This window comes from Leptodactylus fuscus, chromosome 11 (assembly GCF_031893055.1).
Source record: "Leptodactylus fuscus isolate aLepFus1 chromosome 11, aLepFus1.hap2, whole genome shotgun sequence".
In the NCBI taxonomy this organism is placed as follows: domain Eukaryota; kingdom Metazoa; phylum Chordata; class Amphibia; order Anura; family Leptodactylidae; genus Leptodactylus; species Leptodactylus fuscus.
The window spans coordinates 21,390,883-21,412,169 of record NC_134275.1 but is presented as its reverse complement, the minus strand read 5'-3'; the positions used below and the strand labels follow the sequence as shown (position 1 = coordinate 21,412,169).

The following is a 21,287-nucleotide window of genomic DNA, read 5'->3' as shown; positions in this document are numbered from 1 at the left end:
CCAGGGATCCCCGTTGTCTGCTTCTTCACAGCGCAGGCTGAGAGTTATCTCTGGACACTGGCAGGCTGGGGCTGCGGCAGCCCCACCTGCCAGTGTCCATAGATGACTCTCAGCCTGCACTGTGAACAAGCAGACACCGGGGATCCCTGCATCCCGCGATCGACCCATACGTCCTTTGTGATCTACCAGTAGATCGCGATCGACGTATTGGGCACCCCTGGATTACTGCAATCTCACTACGCGAGAGATGTCTTTCAATGCTAAAAGTTCCCATCAGGGATCTTTTTCTACCTTTACGCAGGGTCTATCATTAAGTACAATTCCCGCAATCAGAGTGGCTACCATCTTTACAAACCTACTGCCATTTTTAAAGATCTGGCATCCGCCCCAATAGTACAGCAGATTTTGGTCAATTCTAGCCAGATATTTACAATCCATATATACACAATGTTGGTGCATTTTTGCTCCATTATGGCACATGCCCCCTTGTCTATCAAGTCAAAATATTTTAGCCCCAATTAATAAGCCAACGATTAGCCAAACTGTGCCAAAGATGTGCAATGGTTATGCCAGTGTCTACAACAGTAACTGGGCCATTGTATAAGGAAAAGACTTTCTTCTCTACCGGGTTTTCAACCCACTCCTGGTTTTGGCTCATAAACACTGATGCAAAAAACTGACCAAATCATGGTATAGGGGATAAATGTCTGATTTCTAGGGGTCTGACCCCTGGGCCCTCCAGCAATCATGGAAATGGGGGTCTGCAAATGCCCCTATGTGAATAGTCGGAGACACACATTCTTGTCCACCACTTCATTTATTTCTATAGAACTGCCAAAAAACTAAAAGCTGCTCATAGATTTGTAAAGAAAACATAAGATTTGGGATTTAGTTATACATGACTAGTTTTACGTAGTGCGCAGTCTGTGAGCATCACTTCTTCTAGCTTTGAAATAGGAAAGACCTGGAGACACGCCAGTTTTGTCTAATGTTTGGTGCTCAGTTGTAGTGTCTCTGCGGCATTAACCAGCCAGAAATATGCTGTTTGTTGCCCGCTATCTGGTCCACCGCATAATGTCAGGCAGCTAGGAACTTGTGGTATACAGAAATCTCAATGCACTTAAAAAGTACTTGATCTGATTCCTACTGAGACTGTTGACGTTGCGATATTAAATAAAGCAGTAGCATAAACTACGTAGATAATGGCTTGTGTATACATTTTGCAATATGTTTCTGTAATTTAGCATGGATCTCAAGTTCCATCATAGATGTGCGCGTGTATATAAATTCCATACTGTACATTAAAGGTTGACATACAAAATACACAAAGTACAAAAACAAGAACAATAGACTAACATACTGACCAAGTGGTACAGTGGGAGGGATAGAGTACTCTGCCCTCAAGGGTTTACAATCTACTGTATATTGGATGGCGGATAGGGACAGTAGATGGGGTTAGAAGCGGTTCAGATGGTGATGTCATGGCAGTGGGGTTATTGAAGTCTGTAGCCTTGGAGGTTTCACTGAAAAGATGCGTCTTCAGGGTCTTTTTGAAGGTTGTGTTGTGTGGGACAGTCTTATGTATTGTGGTAGTGAATTCTAGAGTATAGGGGATGCACGGGAGAAGTCTTGGAAGTGGCTGTGTGAAGATCTGTATATATAGATTTCTAAACATATGTAGTGGTGTTAAAAAGCACCTTTCACCGAGTAGGTATTCAATCGAATACTACGGTATTCGAAGTACTCATACTCGATCGAGTATCACTCGCTATTTGAATGTAAAAGTTCGATACAGAACCAGCATTGATTGGCCGAATGCTATATAGTCGGCCAATCAACGCTGGTTCTTCTCCTACCTTTAGAAGTCTTCTCCGTGCGGCTTCCCCTCGGCGTCTTCCAGCTCTTCATTCACTCTGCCAGGCATTGGGCCTGGGCAGAGCCGACTGCACATGTCTGCTTGTAGTGCGGGCATGTGCAGTCGGCTCTGCCCAGGCCCGATGCCTGGCAGAGTGAATGAAGAGCCGGAAGACGCCGCAGGGACGCTGCAAGGAGAAGACTGTACAGAGGATCCAACCCGACCCTCACTCGTGGACTTCGTAAGTATAATTTGATCGAATGTTGCCTACCCCTGAAATGAGCATTTTCCCCCATAGACTATAATAGGGTTCGATATTCGACTTGAGTAGTCGAATATTGAGGGGCTACTCGAAACGAATATCGAACCTCAAACATTTTACTGTTCGCTCATCTCTATTCACCACCTCTACCAATTTGCATTCTTAGCATCTGTTAATAGCTGCTGCTCCACTAATTCCAGCACAGATTCTCTAGCCCCCACCATTCCTGAGCAACAAAAACATGTAGTTTTGGTCCCTGATGTGCTATTTAAGCTCTGTAATGTCAGAAGGGTGGTGTTAAGTGGGGAGCGTGATTCAGAGCTCAAATCAGAGGCAGAATAATACTACTTGCCTTGCTTGACACCGCCCTCCTGACACTACAGAGCCTAAATAGTATATCAGGCACCAAAAGTAACAGCATTGATTACTCTGGAATGGTGGGGCTAGAGAAAAAATTATAACTGTGACAGAATCAGTGGAGCGGCAGCTATTAAATGATTTGAAGTGCAGGACTGGTGAAAGGTCAACCCAAAATTGGTTAAACAGCTGCAGTGTGATATCTTATCACAGAAGGTAACAAAAAACAAGGAAAAGTCTATGAAATGTTTTTTCCACTGACTTTTCATTTGTTTGTGTAGCCTTCTGTGGTAAGATATCACACTGCAAGAATTAAACCAATTGCAGAAAGCCTCTTTCTAGGCTTTCTACAAGATTCTGGAGAGTGTCTGCAGGAATGTTTGCCGATTCATTCAGGAGAGCATTTGTAAGGTCAGACATTGATGTTATATAAGAAGCTCGGACTTGCAATCTCCATTCTAGTTCATCCCAAAGGTGTTTGATGGAATCGAGGTCAGGGCTGTGTGAAGGTTAGTCAAGTTCTTCCACACCAAGCTCTTCCAACCATGCCTTTACGGAACTTGCATTGTTTACTGAGGACAGTCATCCTGGAACAGAAAAGGGTCCCAAACTGTTACCACAAAGTTGGAAAAAAATATGCAAATCTATTCTCCAGGATGTAATTAGGAGAACAGTGCACTCTGTATGCCGCCCTCTAGAGAGCAGCCTCCTTAACAACATGCATGACTCAGTAAGCCTACTATCATGATGCGGATTTAATTGCCAAATTAGTATTTCTATTCCAAAAGGAACAGATTCCCAGCTATGGACAGCACTGTTTCGGTCTTTTTGGACCTCCTCAGCATAGCGCAGGGATACTGATTTGGCAGAGTGAGAGACTATAGACCAGGGTCAGGGAATAATCAGACACATTAGGGAGAGTGTGTGCCTACATAGGCAGTACGGAGACTTACTGGCAACACTCTCCCTAATGTGTATGATTAACCCACAAAGTTGGAAGTCTACAATTCTCCAAAATATCTGGTTATATTGAAGTATTATGTTTCCCCTTGACTGGAACTGACGGACCTAGAACAAACCTGGAAAAGAACCGTATAGCATTACCCCTCTTCCACTAAACTTTACAGATGGAACGATGCAGTCAGGCAAGTAATGTTAACCTGCCATTCACGAAAACCAAAGTTGTCCATTAGCCTGTTAGACAGAAAAGTGTGATTAGTCTACAGAACAGGTTTTCACTGCTCCAGAGTCCAAATGCAACTTTGTGCTTTATGCCTCTCGGATTCATGGCATTGAGTTTGGTGATTCAAGGATGGCATACAGCTGTTCACCCATGGAAACCCATGTCATGAGGATCCAGTGCACATTTTGGTGCTGATGTTGACACCAGATACGTTTGTTAGAGAACTGTGTTGTTATTGTGCCGGCAGAGCATCGGTGACTCAGGGGTCAGCAATCTCGCTTGCTTAACTTATGCGGTCTGCCTACACAAAGACAAAAAAGGGAAAACACAACAGCGAGCAAAAGTGTAGATCCGTCAAGGAGCAGAGGAGGCAAATAAAATATTTTTGTGAATGTGACCAGTTCGCCTCTCACCTTCGGTTGTTGTGAATGAGTCACAAAAACAAAATCGCATGTGGATTCAACCCAAGGCAAGAGTGGCAGCAGGTAACGCTACGAACACCGAAGAATCGGGCAATGACAGGTCAGGGAGGAGCCAGGGAAGCACAAGTCATGTGGTCCAGAATCAAAGACACGATAGAAGAAGTTCATTAAGACTCTTTATTGATATCACATCACAACGTGTTTTGGGCTCATGATATCAATAAAGAGTCTTAACGAACTTCTTGTATCGTGTCTTCGGTCCTGGACCAGCGAGCGTGGTTCTCTATTTGAGACTCCCTGGCTCCTCCCTGACCTGTCTACACTTTGTGACTGAGTTGCTGAAGTTCCTAAATGTTTCCAGTTTTCAATAATACCTCTCATAGTTGTATGTGGATTATGTTTTACCAACTGACTTGTTACATTGGTGGCATCCAGTCCCATGCCCGAATTTAGGGAGATCTTTAGAAAGTTCCATTATTTCACAGATGTTTGTAGAGGTGAGTGCATGAGTGGGGCCGGATGTTATATACATAAGACAACTGAGACAGATAGATAGATAGATAGATAGATAGATAGATAGATAGATAGATAGGAGATAGATAGATAGATAGATAGATAGATAGATAGATAGATAGTCAGACACATATAGGTATGCTGCTTCAGTATCTGACAATGCTCTATATTACTGTAGGACTGATGCATTCTGGAATACAAAGCAGCTGAAAAGCAAAGAAAGCCGAATAGAAAATTGCATGAAGAATGAGGTAGTATTGTCTCGTATTTGCACAGTGAATGATAGAAGATAGAGGTTAAGAGACGAGAGGTGACAGATACTGAGGGAGGATGAATAACAAGATGTTTACAGCAAAATCCAGGTTGTTCCTGAAGGAGGGAGTGCGGAGCGCTGCTGGTGGAAGAGTGCTGGTGCTGCAGCAGGAATGTCCTAAAATGGGCACCATAGATGTAAATGCACCTGGTGGTGCCCTTAGCGGTGCGTGCTCGTGTTGCTGCTTGAAGTGAGACCCCTCCTATTTCAGAATGCCAGCCATCTGAGATAAGCCAATTCTTACTGCAGCAGGGAGGATCTGTTTTAGGACCCAGCAACCTCCTCGTGTCCCCGGTCTCTGGAGGGAAGGCAGCACATCTATCCAGACTAATCTTCAAATGACACTTGCAGCTCAGAGAGCGCAGCACATGTGACAGTAAATTAATTCATTGTGTTGGCATGCAACGTGCTACCCATACTTTATTATTGGAAAAAAAAATAAAAAATCTCATCCCCCAAATGACCAGCACCATGCCTCGCCTCTCCTACCTCTCCGCTCTGAAGCCATGTTTTCTCCTCAATGCTGCATCTCTAGCTAGCAATGATGTGACAGATCACTAGCTGAATATTGTCTCCCTACACCCCGTCTCCTCTTTCGCTGCTCCTATTTATGACACACCAGGATATTTTGGATGGGCTTAGTTTATCTTTTATTCTGTCCCACCTCAATTCTGCCTCCTGCTCCTGAATTTCATGGGATCCAGGGCTCAGGATCAGATCTGTGCAGTCAGCTCCTCCCAGCTCTTTCCTCATTCATTACATCCCATCTCCCATCCCCCTCCACAACCCCTCTCTCTCTCTTTTTCCTGCTCCAGTCATCATCTTGTCTGCATAAGTACAAGGAGGAAAATAGCCAGCACGTTCAATAACCACTGCCTTTTTTAATGCTTGGAATCTCTAGAAAGGAAGGTTGTTTTGTGTCTGAGCATGACAAGGACTGCTGACAATCCAAGATTACAGTACAGCCAGCAGCAGCAGCAGCATCAGCATGTTAACAGCACCCAGAGGTACCTACCTCGGATAATAACTGCTTGTGGATACCTATTCCCTGCCGGAGAGGCACGCTGACAGAAGGCAAGTACTGCACGCTTCTAATAATCGCCACATTACCCTTTATTTACATAGCGCTAACATATACCCCAGCACTCGGAGCCGTAATCCGACCGATAATGTCTTAAAACCCTGCCGTAAACGTCTAAACCTTCCGATAACTAACCGTGCTCCACACATGCATGTATCTACGTGCACCAACAGTCAATGCAGAGCAAACAAATAGACAATTGAGGCACCTGCAGGTAAACGGTTAATACCTGTGACCATGGACATAAGATGCAACACAGTCACATCTTTGCACGCCGGGTAGGTGGGTTGCTTTATAGGCATGTACGAGTGCGACTGGATGTACACTTTAACGACTGGGTGTTTTATTAAGCCCGGCCATCTGATTACATACAGCGCACGTAAGCGCTGGCTCCATTAGAAATTCAGACGCTGATACACGTGTACACATTTAAACATCCCTTTTAGAATCCAAAGGAATGAAGACAGGATGAATGTGTGGGCAACGAGAAGTCAAACGTGCCCACACTCCTACCGGCAGACTGGCACTCACATATACTTATTCATCAATTACCTGCTCCCAATAGAGCGCCAACATAGTCCAGACCCATGTACACAGAATGCACCCACATCTCTCATCTCTTATTTTTTTTAATGCAAGGCCAATGTCATAGGAAGCATGTTTTAGGAGTGCGGGGGGAAAGCAGAGCACCCAGAGTGATCCCATGCCAGTATGGGGAGAACATGTAAACTCTATGCAGATGTTGGCCCCCGGTGCTGCAGGGTAGTGGTGCTAACCACTGAGCCACATGTAAGAACAACACATGCTTCTAGACAAGTACTGTGTATCTGCTTAGAAACCAATGCAGGCATCGGATTTAAGGATCCGTACGTAGTGTATCCCGCTTGAGCTGTATGCTTTGCTATGGAGCTGTCTCAGGTTCTGCAATACTGATTTCTGGGCTCGGGTGAAAAAAGATGTTATCAGCTGTTATGTAAATCCATGGAAGACTGGACGCATTTATGTTAGTCTAGGGGCGGATTTTAGATGTTGGCTAGTGAGATGGGCCTGGACCTTCTGTCTGTAATATGGGACGTGACCTCTGCTAACAACCAACAGCACTACTAAGCTTTGTCGCTGTAACGTACAGAGTTAGAGACATAATTGTTGATTTGCAAATATAATATATTATCTTTACACATCTCTAAGTAACATGACAATATATAAAAAAAATTTTTTTTTGATCATTTGACCTAGAATATTATATTTATGAAAACCCCCTAATTTGCTATTTTTCCTGACTTAATCCCCTTGCGCACATGTGTGATCATATAATTAACATTGCCTATGTCTCTAATTCCCCCCACGGCATGTGTGATAGATCACCAAAAAAATTCAAGAAAATAATCAAAATGTAAATCACGGAACGATTTGTGAAAATGTGTGATAATTAGGAAGCTCGAGAAGTTGATTGAGGAAGAAAAACAGGAAAAAAAAATCTCAAAATTCTAATTAAAAGTAAGGTGTAGGAAGAAACTGGGTGAAATGTATAAAATGAAGTAAGGGATGTGTTATTACGCCTCCTCTACTAGACCTTGCAATACTTACAATGGTTGAAGCAAGAAATCGTCTCCAGTGGTGGGGGCAGAATTTTTTATAGTCAGTAATAGGGTTGTCATGGCTCCTCCTATGTAAGTTTGCCACGGTCTGAAAACAGTTCAGTCTGATCTACATGGAAATGAAGTTGTTATCAGGGGTAACGTTATAGTAATCCCAACTGCTAGTAAGCAAATGCCTATTTGTTACATGGGCTGCAGTATAATATATAGCATGGAATAAATATATCATCAATGTATCTTCTGTAGTAAGGAGCATTATATATTATGTAGCAGGTAGTCATTGAGTAAAGTTATACTATGTACTGCAAGACTAGCTGTGAGGTGAGTATATTCACCATAGCTGCTGTGTAGTGTGCCTATATATATATATATATATATATATATATATATATATATATATTATAGTATACATATACATATAAATATATATATATATATATATATATATATATATATATAAAAATATAAATAAATAAGTATATATAAATATAAATAAATATATATATAAATATATATATATATATATATATATATATATATATATATATTTTATTATATATATAATAAAATTCAATAATACTTGATAATTTATCATCCAATGGGATAGAAAAAACACTATCCTGGATGTAAAGAGGTAGATGGTGCTAGTTCACTGGAGGGTATATGTTGAAAGCTAGACAAAACAGCACTATAAATATATATATATATATATAATGTTACAATGCTGTGTATATAGCTACATATATACACACAGATAAATCTTGACTTTATATACTAATATATATATATATATATATATATATATATATATATATATATATATAGTATGTATAGCATCTTCAGAAGAGAAATATGGGAAAATGGCCAATAATGCCATGGTCCAACCCAACGCGTTCACCTTCCTCAAGGTTACCTGTGCCCCCATACTTTGTATACTTAGTAACCCTCTTCTTATTCTTATTACTTTCAGCACTAGCTCCATATCTATGTATATCTGTATATAGTGTAGGTATATATTTTCTAGTACATTACACTCCACAAGCTGCTGACACAAACACATCTAGTACCCAGGGAACTGTGGTCATTCAATTATTATTAATTACACAGCTAGGATTATTAATTGTCCAATGTACTGGATATTATTTAGTGAAACTGCCTCCTCGAAAGAAGTCATCATCATAGCAATCACTTCACATGAATTGATAGTCAACTTGGCATAGCAAATGTTATTGGGTGTATTGACCCATGCATGAAATATATATATCAATAAAAACAAGGTCAAAGTGAATAAGCAGTATAACGGATATATATGTCCTCTGGCCGACCAGCCCTCATCAATCTCTGCTCAAATTCTGGAATCCGGAGCACAGTTTGTGGCTTGAGGATGAGATTGTGGCTTTGTGTGACTACATTAGAATTATTTGCAAGTCTTTTCGGTTCCGAGCTGCATCTACTGCCTCCTTGTGAGCAGTGGGTTGAAGAACTTGTGTGTCCTTAGAATAGATTTTCCAATAAGTCATGTTCTCTCCGTTCCATTATAATAAGCTTGTGGCCGTAGTAAATGATGTGTGTACGCTTCCTTGTTCTTTTCTGTTCTCTCTTATGTGCTTCCTTTCCGTCTTTGCATCCTCCTTGTTGTTGTTATTTTCTGTACAAAGGTTTCGTGCGCGTCTTTTGTTCACTTGCACATTCTGTATTGTATCAGCAATTTTTTTTTTTTCTGGATGGGATAGCTATGGGTTTTGCTCAGAAAATTGCATGTTTAGTCTTTTGTCTCTTCTTCAAAGAAGACATCATTATCATCTAGAATCTATAGCTGACAAAAGAAGGCATTTTGCACTGGCTTGCATTATTTGGACTTATTCAGACAGAAGTAGGATCATTCATTTGTATTGTTTGATGCTGCCTGGATTGTACGGTTTGTTGGTATTTACAGTTCCATTCCCCAATTATCAATTCAACAAAAATTTCAAAAATTTTCAAAAATGTACATATTTTTCCATCCATTTTATTAATAATCTTTTATTTCTACAGCACTTAATAAAGTTGTTAATTTTTTATTTTATTTTACTTTACGAAGTTGACTTTTTGAAAATCACAAAATTAAATTTTTACTGTAAAACTAGTAAATCCAAAATTAATAATTCACACCCATGGACCTATTAGTATATCTACAGAAATGATCTATCTAGACATCCATTGACCTATCTATCTAAAAGAATATGTATAGCAAAAAGTTAGCAGATAGGTTCTTGTGTTTCCGAGAAAAAATATGGATAAAAAATATGAAAGCAGATATGTGGAATGGGAAACCTGTTGACTGCTGTCATTTCCAATCGAAAACCTAAATAACCATATACGGTTTTGTCCTTTGGGAGGGCTGAATAAAAGTAGCCTAGGAACCCAATGTAGAAAACTCAGGACTGGAAAATGAATACTTGACCTTTTTTTTGGTATTTGAACCATGATAATTCACCGTGCCACAATATTAATTCCTTCCAAATGTGGATCATCTGCCTGTTCATCGAAGTAAGTAATGTACAAGGGAAAAAAAACCTAAAGACTAGAGGAGACTGAAGGTCATCATCTGTGAGAGGCATCTCTCTGGTGGCCACATCTCGACTCGCTGTGTAGATAGGAATATTGGAGTGGAGATATTTTGGACTTGATAACTCAGCAAAATTATGCCAAATGCATCTGTTCTATATAAAAAAACCCCGCATCTGCAGTAAAATGGCGTGTAGGCCATGGGCAATAGCATTGTTTTTAATCCTTTTAGGGGCAATTTCTACGCAGTAACTGGACATGTTCCTTTCTTTTAAGAAAGATGAGCCGTTGATGCCCACATAGGCTTCGTATAAGGCTGAGAACAATATATTTTGGAAAAAAAAACCATAAAACACAGTGGCCAAGCCATTCGTTGAATGTTCCTGTCTCTAAAATTTTGTTCTGTTCCCAATTTCTTCTTCTGCACTCTTTTTAATATCAATCCTACATGACATTGTCTCTCCTCTGTTCCCGGGAACAATTGCCATCTAACGTTTGATTTGACCTCTAACTTGGCATTGACCATTCTTCTACGGGTTCCAATAGAGCAGTTTCTTGAATTGGGGAGATTTCAGGGATCTTGGGGAGTGAATAAATTTGTCAACATCTTATGAAAAGTCATAAGGTTCCAATCCTAGAGAAGGGGCAACATGGTGGATCAGTGGTTAGAGTCGTGGGTTGAATTCAGCCAAGGGCAACACCTACAAGGAGTTTGTAAGTTCTCCCCGTGTTTGCATGGGTTTCCTCCCATACATACTGATAGGGAACAATGTCGATTGTGAGCTCTATATAGGGCTCACAATCTACATTAAAGAAAAATCATAAGGATCCAATCCTAGAGAATGATGGATTGTGAAATTTCCAAAATCTCCCAAAGTTGAAGATGAAAACAACAAACCCCCATAAGTGTTTGCTAAACCTAAAATGTAGATTTCTTCCTAAACCACTACTGAACACACTCATTTTTATTGTTGTGTTTTTATTTTTCATTCCCTGCCTTCCAAAGGCCATAACTTTTTAATTATTCAGTTCATAAAGCCACACCAAGGCTTGTTTTTTACAGGACAAATTGGACTTTGTAGTGGCACCGTTTGCTATTCCATAGATTGTACTGGGAAGCGGGACAGAAAATCAGAACGAAGTGGAATGGAGAAAAAAACCCAGATATACAATTTTTTTTTATTTTTATGGGTGTTGTTTTTACGGTTACAATCACCATAGTGAATATAAAAGTATTTAGCTTTTGCTATATTTTAATATCTTAATTTTTTTTAAAAACTTTGAAAAAAACCACACCTCTGTCAAACAAATGTCTTTGATCACTTTTTTCGAGAAAAGGGAATGATTAGAATTTTTATAATTTTTTTCTACATTTTTTAATATTTTTAAAACTTATTAGGAATATTAGGAATTTGCTATAAAAAGGCTAACCATTGGCATTACTCTAAAAAACACAATATAACTAGACACTAATGAGACAATATCATTGGTGGTGCAGGACAATTGCACTACAGCTGTGTCCTTCTTTACCTTTCTATTTGGTTCCAAATGTCCAGATATGTGTGTCATGAGATCCGTACAGTGCTGTGCAAAGGTTTAAGGCAGGTGCAGAAAAATGCTGCATGAATGAAAAGTAACAAAGTAAAAATGCTTTGCAAAATGAAATTCTTAGTAGTTTATTTATATCAATAAACCAAATTAAAGCGTAACTACATTTTTGACCAACTTTTGATTTTCTGGCAGCCTCTGTGACATTAATAAACTTTGGAATTCGCTTTATTAATGGATTTTGGCTCCTTTCTGTAAAACTAGGCTGAGATCCACTTCTCTTCTTTCTGTATGCTTTGCCTTTTCTCACTGGATTCTCATCGGAGCATATGTGTATGGGCTCTAATAAAGCAGGAAAACTGAATCCGGGGTGGGGGGGATGGGAGACACTTTAATCAGTTATATCTCAGTCATTATGAAAGAAGAATAGTTCTCATCTTTCATATGACACCAAGATAACGGTTCTATCTGCATCATTTCCAGCGTTATCATCAGTAAAAACCTCAGTCGGGATTGGGAACAACTGCATAATAAATATGCCAATCCAGACTACACATCTATGCTAATGTACGGTTGTACTGTGTTTCCAATTTACAATCCATACTAATATGGCGACAGTAATTTTACTTACCTGGTGTTTGTTATAGCTGGACCTGGAGGTTCTAGGTTAGTTCCTACTCACATGATCATAACCACCCCCATCTCCTCGGTCACTCTGCCTCCTCCTTCCTCTCCCATCTTCACCACTGTGCTATGGCGGCTGCATAGTAGATAGTAGATGAGGTTGGATAAAGACATTAGTCCATCAAGTCCAACCTATAACCCTACAATCCCTACAGTGTTGATCCAGGGGAAGGCAGAAAACACCATGAGGCTCATGCCAATTGCCCTATATATAACTGCAGATAACTACTGGTGAAAACTGGAGAGGAGAGAGTAGGCGGAGATGGAGCAATTCAGAGGAAAGGGGCTGGTTCAAATCACGTAACCCAGAGTCAGAATCATCCAGAATCCCCAAGGTCCGGCTACAACAAACACCTGGACCTGGGAAGCTAAATTAATGCCCTTGAGTAACTCCTTTAACCTTGTACATAGATAAAACCTCAACACAAACACTTCTGGTGGTGTCTTATCTTCTGGCAGAACAAAAAATTTTCATGTTGAAGTTGTATGTGCCCCTTCAACATCACCTGTCAGGAGAAAATCAACAAACCCCCTATACACATAATATAGTCAACTGGGTGTATTAAAATGAGTGGGTTTAACTGACTTTGCTTGTAAGGGAATTGCTAGAGAAGCAATTCCCCAGTAGCTGCTGGTAAACAATGGGGGGGAGGGGCACGACAAGCCAGTGAGCACTAAGCTGCCCCCCCCGTCCCTTCCTATTTGCCTCACTGCCCTAGGCAACAGAGGACAACTGGGCGGCAAAGTCCTTCCTAGATGAACATGATGATACAGAACGAAGACAAGACAACAACAAAAGGAGGTCAGCTAGCCAAGGGGTCAGTAACAGTCGAGCAACGCAGTACAGAATCAGAATCCAAGAAAATAGTCAAAACTAAAGCCAGAGGTCAGGAATATGAGTAGAGGTAAGAAAACAACAAGATTAAATAGCCAGCGCGCACAAGGCAATAGCAAGCACCAATGTGAACGTGAGCAAACAATAAATAGGAAGGAAGATACTGCTCCAGACTTGATAGATAGGTTGTCAATCACACAAGTAAGACTAAAATTAACCTTTAGAGGAGCAAAGGGAAACCAAAGTGAAGGAGATGGTTGTGGTGGAAAATCAATTATCCAGGTGAGGTAATAGGACAGTGTTCAGACAATACAAGAAAAATCCAAAGGAAGGAATCACAGCCGGACCCCCCGCAGTACACAGCCCAGAGCATAGTGCCAAAGCCCAGACAGACGAGGATGTGACATTACTCTTATAGTATTTGTATAGGCATCTTTATACTAACTTGAGAGTTCAGTGTTGACAGCTAATGATAAAATCTAGGGGTTTATATCTAGATATATAGATATTATTTCTCATGTAATTATCACTGACTATTTTTGCAATTAAATATTGCTAATAATAAGAAAAAAAAAACAAGTGATTTGTATTTTTCGTAATTGCATTAACCCAAAGGACCTTTCTAATGACCAAAACACCGGGCTGTGTGTGCAGGTTTTCAGCTGGGTAATTAAAACTTTTCCACAAGCTGATTCGAGTGGCCGTCTCCAGATCTGCTGCTAGTGAACCAGAATCGTATTAATTTGAGAGCCAGATGCTTAAACCTGCAGGTTGGATTAGCGGGAAAAGTTCTTCCATGCATCAATAAGATCGCACTGATACATTGCGCCTGAAAATTCAGCCATGCATTGCCGTACATTCCATATGGCTTTTAATACTTTACTATTCACTATGATGACTTATGGTAAACACGGAATTAATCTACATGATAACATATTAAAATAAATCCCTGGCTTAAAGCAATAATTGGTGTATATTTCAGTCCTTTGTTTAACTGAGACTTGAGTATTCATGAAAAATGATATCGTAAAAATTGCAAGGTGAGAGCAAATCTTTTTAAATATTTATATTTGCTGCTCGGTCATTCTTCTTCCATCTGGATCACATGGAAATATAATAAACCTATGTAAAGCGACATCCAAATTGTTTGTCAGATCACAATTTCATGGGATTCTCTCTAATTCAATTGGTATGCAAATGAGCTCTCATGCTCGAGGATAAAAGCATCGCCTGGCCTATATGACTTCCTACGCCGACTGGCGGTCTCCACAAGGAGTAGCAGTACCTCCCTAGACCAAATTCAATTGGTATAAAAGCAGAAGAAAAAAAAAATAGATGTTGCTGTTTCATATTCTGAGAGTGTACTTTGTATTTCTCCAGTCTTGACTCACTCTTGCATTGAATGCATTTATGGTCAGGTCTATATTCATTTTTTAGCAGTTCAGACAAGTAAATAATTGTAGAGAGATAATGAGAGAGAAAAAAAACGTGACATTCTGTCTCCTGTTGTATACTGATACGACAGGCCAAGGACTTTGTGTCCTTTCCACAACATTAGACCTAACAGAGTCTTAACTGTTTATCCTTTGGACAAATGTAGGCTGGAGAATATGGGATTTGGAATAAGTACAGGCCAACGCAAGGCTATCAATCCATTTTCTATGTATCTGCTAGAAAGTCTATTATCTAACGGGGCCACACGGTGGCTCAGTGGTTAGCACTGCAGCGCTGGAGTCCTGGTGTTCATACCCCGCCAAGGGCATAAAACCATCTGCACGGAGTTTGTATGTTCTCCCTGTGTTTGCATGGATTTCCATCCCATATTCAAAAAAAGACATACTGATAGGGAAAAATGTACATTGTGAGCTCTAAAAAAAAAAAGTCTATTAACTCAACCATGTTTCTAAAGCATGGTAAGTAACCTCTGTATTAGGAAGGAGCACATAGAGAACAACAACCCTTGAAGAGATTAGTCTTTTTAGATCTTCAGAGATTTCTACCAGCCATGGCTGGACCAATGTTGGTTGAGGTCCTGAATTAAAATGGAGAATAGATAAATACAATACAGTAAATGGTATTCACATCATGATGATACTAAAAGTTGCTGGGGCTAAGGTAGTGCTGAAGTCGATAGCCACCTCAAGCCTGAAGAGCATTTGCTATATGTTCTCTCCATAACTTGATTTGGGTTGAGTTATTATGGAAGGGTTCAGAAAGTTCCAGTTTCACCATGTGGATTTCTAGCAGAACAACTGTTGAGAGCAAAGGGGTCAAATGGGTAAATTTAGAAAAAAAAAGTGCATTACTTATTTGTCTAATTTCCTGCCACTAGCGTGTCAATGATATGCCACCGCTTAGCTTATCCTTGTTGGCCATAATTTCCTGGTCTCATTGCGACACCGCATTAAATGTCTTGAAATACCAACTGCATTGGTTTTTCCGTTCTTCGGACCTAAAAATGGAAACCCAATCAGTTTAAAAAGTGGTTAACCATGGAAACCCATGGACCCCAAGGACTATGATATGGTTTGCTAGGTTTCTGCCCCAAAAATGCGGAGAGAAAAGTCCTGCTTGTCTGCATTTTTCAAGCAGAATTGAGGAAGGAATCCCCAAATGGTCACCTAATGCAGGTGTGACCATAGCCTTAGATGTCTATCTGCTGCAACCAATTATTGGATGACCAGGTATTTCCTGTTGTGTCAAGGAAGACCAGGAAATATTGGGGAATCTTTAAGGTGCGTAATTTTTTCCCCGCCGTTGTACTCCTTTGTGCTCAAAATTTGAAATCAGAAAGCTCCTCAAATAAGTACAAAAAAAAATAAAAAGTGAAAAACAAAAAATGCCGAGCACAGCAGAGCAAGGAACTATCAACAACATCCATATTCAGCTGACTGCTTTTACTGCTGTGAATACCAACAGTATGTGACAAGAATAAGTACAAACTGTCTCCTGTCACAATGTGTACCGGAGCTGTCACCAAGATATTCTAGGAAGGTCACCATGTTGCTACTTCATCTCTACATGAAGTAAGATTATGAGGGGTTAAGTGTCTTTATTGGTTGATCGGAGGGATCAAGTGTTGTACATAACCAGTGAATAATTGTTACATACAACAATGGTTACCCCCACAAATTGGCTATAACTAAGGCCAGTTTTTTGACATGCGGTATAGCTTAATCTGAATAAATTTCAATTCTAGTACACAGGAATGAAGCAAAATTACATGCTTTTACACTGTCTACCAATAAGTATTTGGACCCCTGTGGTAGAATAGAAAAACATTTATTGTGATTTAATAGTTGGTAGACCCCAGCAGACGCTTCCTTACGGATGGTATTGATCTACACAATACTCCTGGATGCCTGGTGACACTCCTGGTGTATGGGAGCCATTGGTTGGGTGCGGTTTCTCTGGTCAGCACTCGTTGGTCTCTATCTCCCAGTTTTGGGGGTCTGCTGACTCGGGGCACATTCCAACAATCACCGTTCTCCTTCCACTTCGTGGCAAATTGCATGCGACTAATGCCAATGCTGTTTCCTATTTAACGGCGGAAGGCGCGACGTACATCACGACCGCAGATACTGTATCTTCATTTGCACGGGTGTCCAAATACTTATTGGTAGACAGTGTACTAGAATTCCAAACCCTGGAAGGTATCCTTATATCTTTATCCTTTCCCCCCTACACTTTCCAGTAGACACTATACATCACAAGAATTACCATTCGGCGGGCATCATTCAGGGCCATAGTCATCCATCTGATAATGAAAAGTGATAGTAATATAGCAATACAGGTCCATCACGTTAAACATCTCTCAACCACTTATACATTATTAATTTCTTGGTTAATTATATCGCTCGTTGCGATTTATTAGATATGTTTCTAGCCCTTTTGTATATGCTTGCATAATATCCACCATTACTACCTCCTGGGATAGGGCATCCCTACGTTCATGGTAAAGAATCTTTTATTTCGAGCCACTCTCTATATAAGGGCCATACTCATTCCAAGAAATACAGTCTATATGACGACCAACCATGGCTGTCTGAACTAAACTCAAAGCCTCCTATTGATCTACGATGCTGTGAGTTACTGAACTACCATAGGTCTATAGAGATGTGGTCCGTCAGGGCCTTGCAGCTGTCACATGACCTTCCAGCCCATCGAATAATTGAATTGTCCAGCTTTCAACCATCTCAATATCTACTCTATCATTTTTATGAATGTGGATTCCAAAGCTGAATCCCTCATATAAATTGTGGTCTTTCTAAAGAGCATTAGGGGGTCGCAATTTTTTTTTATCTCTCAATTTCTACATCCTAAAACATATTTGCTTTTGCTGCTGCTGAGTGACATTGGGTGCTTGTACAGTCATCTTCGGTTTATTCTATTGAATGCATCCAGCAATATGATTACTATCCTTGTCCATGCTGTCAGCCTATCTATTGTACTGTAGGTCTCCCTGTAATATTTTACAATCATGCTGAGTACAGATGTGTCCTTTCATAACTTTCCTTATGGTTGGACATGTCTAGAGATGTCTGTGAGATGCAACAATACTGTTTTATGACGTTGTGTCACCAAATGATATTTATTGTGTGTCTACTTACACTTATGTGAAACTACTTACTGTTAGAGATGAGCGAACACTAAAATGTTCGAGGTTCGAAATTCGATTCGAACAGCCGCTCACTGTTCGAGTGTTCGAATGGGTTTCGAACCCCATTATAGTCTATGGGGAACATAAACTCGTTAAGGGGGAAACCCAAATTCGTGTCTGGAGGGTCACCAAGTCCACTATGACACCCCAGGAAATGATACTAACACCCTGGAATGACACTGGGACAGCAGGGGAAGCATGTCTGGGGGCATAAAAGTCACTTTATTTCATGGAAATCCCTGTCAGTTTGCGATTTTCGCAAGCTAACTTTTCCCCATAGAAATGCATTGGCCAGTGCTGATTGGCCAGAGTACGGAACTCGACCAATCAGCGCTGGCTCTGCTGGAGGAGGCGGAGTCTAAGATCGCTCCACACCAGTCTCCATTCAGGTCCGACCTTAGACTCCGCCTCCTCCAGCAGAGCCAGCGCTGATTGGCCAGAGTACGGAATTCGGCCAATCAGCACTGGCTAATGCATTGTATTGGCGTGATGAAGCAGTGCTGAATGTGTGTGCTTAGCACACACATTCAGCTCTACTTCATCGGGCTAATAGAATGCATTGGCCAGCGCTGATTGGCCGAATTCCGTACTCTGGCCAATCAGCACTGGCTAATGCATTGTATTGGCGTGATGAAGCAGTGCTGAATGTGTGTGCTTAGCACACACATTCAGCTCTACTTCATCGGGCTAATAGAATGCATTGGCCAGCGCTGATTGGCCGAATTCCGTACTCTGGCCAATCAGCACTGGCTAATGCATTGTATTGGCGTGATGAAGCAGTGCTGAATGTGTGTGCTTAGCACACACATTCAGCTCTACTTCATCGGGCTAATAGAATGCATTGGCCAGCGCTGATTGGCCGAATTCCGTACTCTGGCCAATCAGCACTGGCTAATGCATTGTATTGGCGTGATGAAGCAGTGCTGAATGAGTGTGCTTAGCACACACATTCAGCTCTACTTCATCGGGCTAATAGAATGCATTGGCCAGCGCTGATTGGCCAGAGTACGGAATTCGGCCAATCAGCGCTGGCTCTGCTGGAGGAGGCGGAGTCTAAGATCGCTCCACACCAGTCTCCATTCAGGTCCGACCTTAGACTCCGCCTCCTCCGGCAGAGCCAGCGCTGATTGGCCAGAGTACGGAATTCGGCCAATCAGCGCTGGCCAATGCATTCTATTAGCCCGATGAAGTAGAGCTGAATGTGTGTGCTAAGCACACACATTCAGCACTGCTTCATCACGCCAATACAATGCATTAGCCAGTGCTGATTGGCCAGAGTACGGAATTCGGCCAATCAGCGCTGGCTCTGCTGGAGGAGGCGGAGTCTAAGATCGCTCCACACCAGTCTCCATTCAGGTCCGACCTTAGACTCCGCCTCCTCCGGCAGAGCCAGCGCTGATTGGCCGAAGGCTGGCCAATGCATTCCTATGCGAATGCAGAGACTTAGCAGTGCTGAGTCAGTTTTGCTCAACTACACATCTGATGCACACTCGGCACTGCTACATCAGATGTAGCAATCTGATGTAGCAGAGCCGAGGGTGCACTAGAACCCCTGTGCAAACTCAGTTCACGCTAATAGAATGCATTGGCCAGCGCTGATTGGCCAATGCATTCTATTAGCCCAATGAAGTAGAGCTGAATGTGTGTGCTAAGCACACACATTCAGCACTGCTTCATCACGCCAATACAATGCATTAGCCAGTGCTGATTGGCCAGAGTACGGAATTCGGCCAATCAGCGTTGGCTCTGCTGGAGGAGGCGGAGTCTAAGGTCGGACCTGAATGGAGACTGGTGTGGAGCGATCTTAGACTCCGCCTCCTCCAGCAGAGCCAGCGCTGATTGGCCGAATTCCGTACTCTGGCCAATCAGCGCTGGCCAATGCATTCTATTAGCCCGATGAAGTAGAGCTGAATGTGTGTGCTTAGCACACACATTCAGCTCTACTTCATCAGGCTAATAGAATGCATTGGCCAATCAGCGCTGGCCAATGCATTCTATTAGCTTGATGAAGCAGAGTGTGCACAAGGGTTCAAGCGCACCCTCGGCTCTGATGTAGCAGAGCTGAGGGTGCACAAGGGTTCAAGTGCACCCTCGGCTCTCCTACATCAGAGCCGAGGGTGCGCTTGAACCCTTGTTCAGCCTCGGCTCTGCTACATCAGAGCCGAGGGTGCGCTTGAACCCTTGTGCACACTCTGCTTCATCAAGCTAATAGAATGCATTGGCCAGCACTGATTGGCCAGAGTACGGAATTCGGCCAATCAGCGCTGGCCAATGCATCCCTATGGGAAAAAGTTTATCTCACAAAAATCACAATTACACACCCGATAGAGCCCCAAAAAGTTATTTTTAATAACATTCCCCCCTAAATAAAGGTTATCCCTAGCTATCCCTGCCTGTACAGCTATCCCTGTCTCATAGTCACAAAGTTCACATTCTCATATGACCCGGATTTGAAATCCACTATTCGTCTAAAATGGAGGTCACCTGATTTCGGCAGCCAATGACTTTTTCCAATTTTTTTCAATGCCCCCAGTGTCGTAGTTCCTGTCCCACCTCCCCTGCGCTGTTATTGGTGCAAAAAAGGCGTAAGGGAAGGTGGGAGGGGAATCGAATTTTGGCGCACTTTACCACGCGGTGTTCGATTCGATTCGAACATGGCGAACACCCTGATATCCGATCGAACATGTGTTCGATAGAACACTGTTCGCTCATCTCTACTCACTGTGTCTTTGATTCCACTTCACAATGATAGCACTTATGGCTGACCGGGGTAGATCAGAAATTTCACGAATTGACTGGGGGGAAAAGTTGATTCAGAACAGAAAAAAGAGAAGAAATAGCGCCAAGTACTATATAGTGTAATACTATTACATACACAGGTATATGTAGCTTAAATATACAAGTATATGCTCACCTCTAAAGATTGGGGTAAGTCCGCAACCATTCCAATACCCCTTATCAACTGGTGGTATAGACCTCAATGGCAGGTGGACACCAGGGGGACATTGTGACCCGTACCAAATGTCAGGTCGGCAGAATAGTCCAATGAAAATGGGGATGGGATCCCAATAAAGGAAGGCAGGCAGCGCTGGTCCAGTTGAAGTTTGGTGTTAGTTTGGCCTGAATAAACTTCCTCAACTGGACCAACTCTGCCTACCTTCCTTTATTGGGGTCCCCATTTTTTGGACTAGTCTAGGGAGCCTTCCTAAGTCACTGCACTTTTCAGTATATATTTGCTTAGCTATATGTATAATTTTTCGTCCCCTATTTACAATGGGTATGGAAAACCCAATAATATGGAGGGTTGTCCACAAATCTTTGTCTATACATATAGGCAAGGGCATAACTTGAGGGGGTACAGAGGGTGCAATCGCACCGGGGCCCATGAGCCTTAGGGGGCCCATAGGCACTGACATCAGTATTGAGATT

General features: G+C 41.7%; 1 protein-coding gene across 2 annotated transcripts in view; it reads left to right on the top strand.

Moving 5' to 3' along the window:
• Window positions 1-5,500: 5,500 nt before the first annotated feature.
• Window positions 5,501-21,287, top strand: part of BRINP1 (BMP/retinoic acid inducible neural specific 1) — a 190,901-nt gene continuing 175,114 nt past the window's right edge. Inside the window, exon 1 of one of the 2 annotated variants that reach the window (XM_075260066.1) lies at window positions 5,501-5,979. The gene's annotated coding sequence lies outside the window, so the exon portion shown is untranslated. The remainder of the gene's footprint in view (window positions 5,980-21,287) is intronic. The other variant, XM_075260065.1, reaches the window with a different exon arrangement.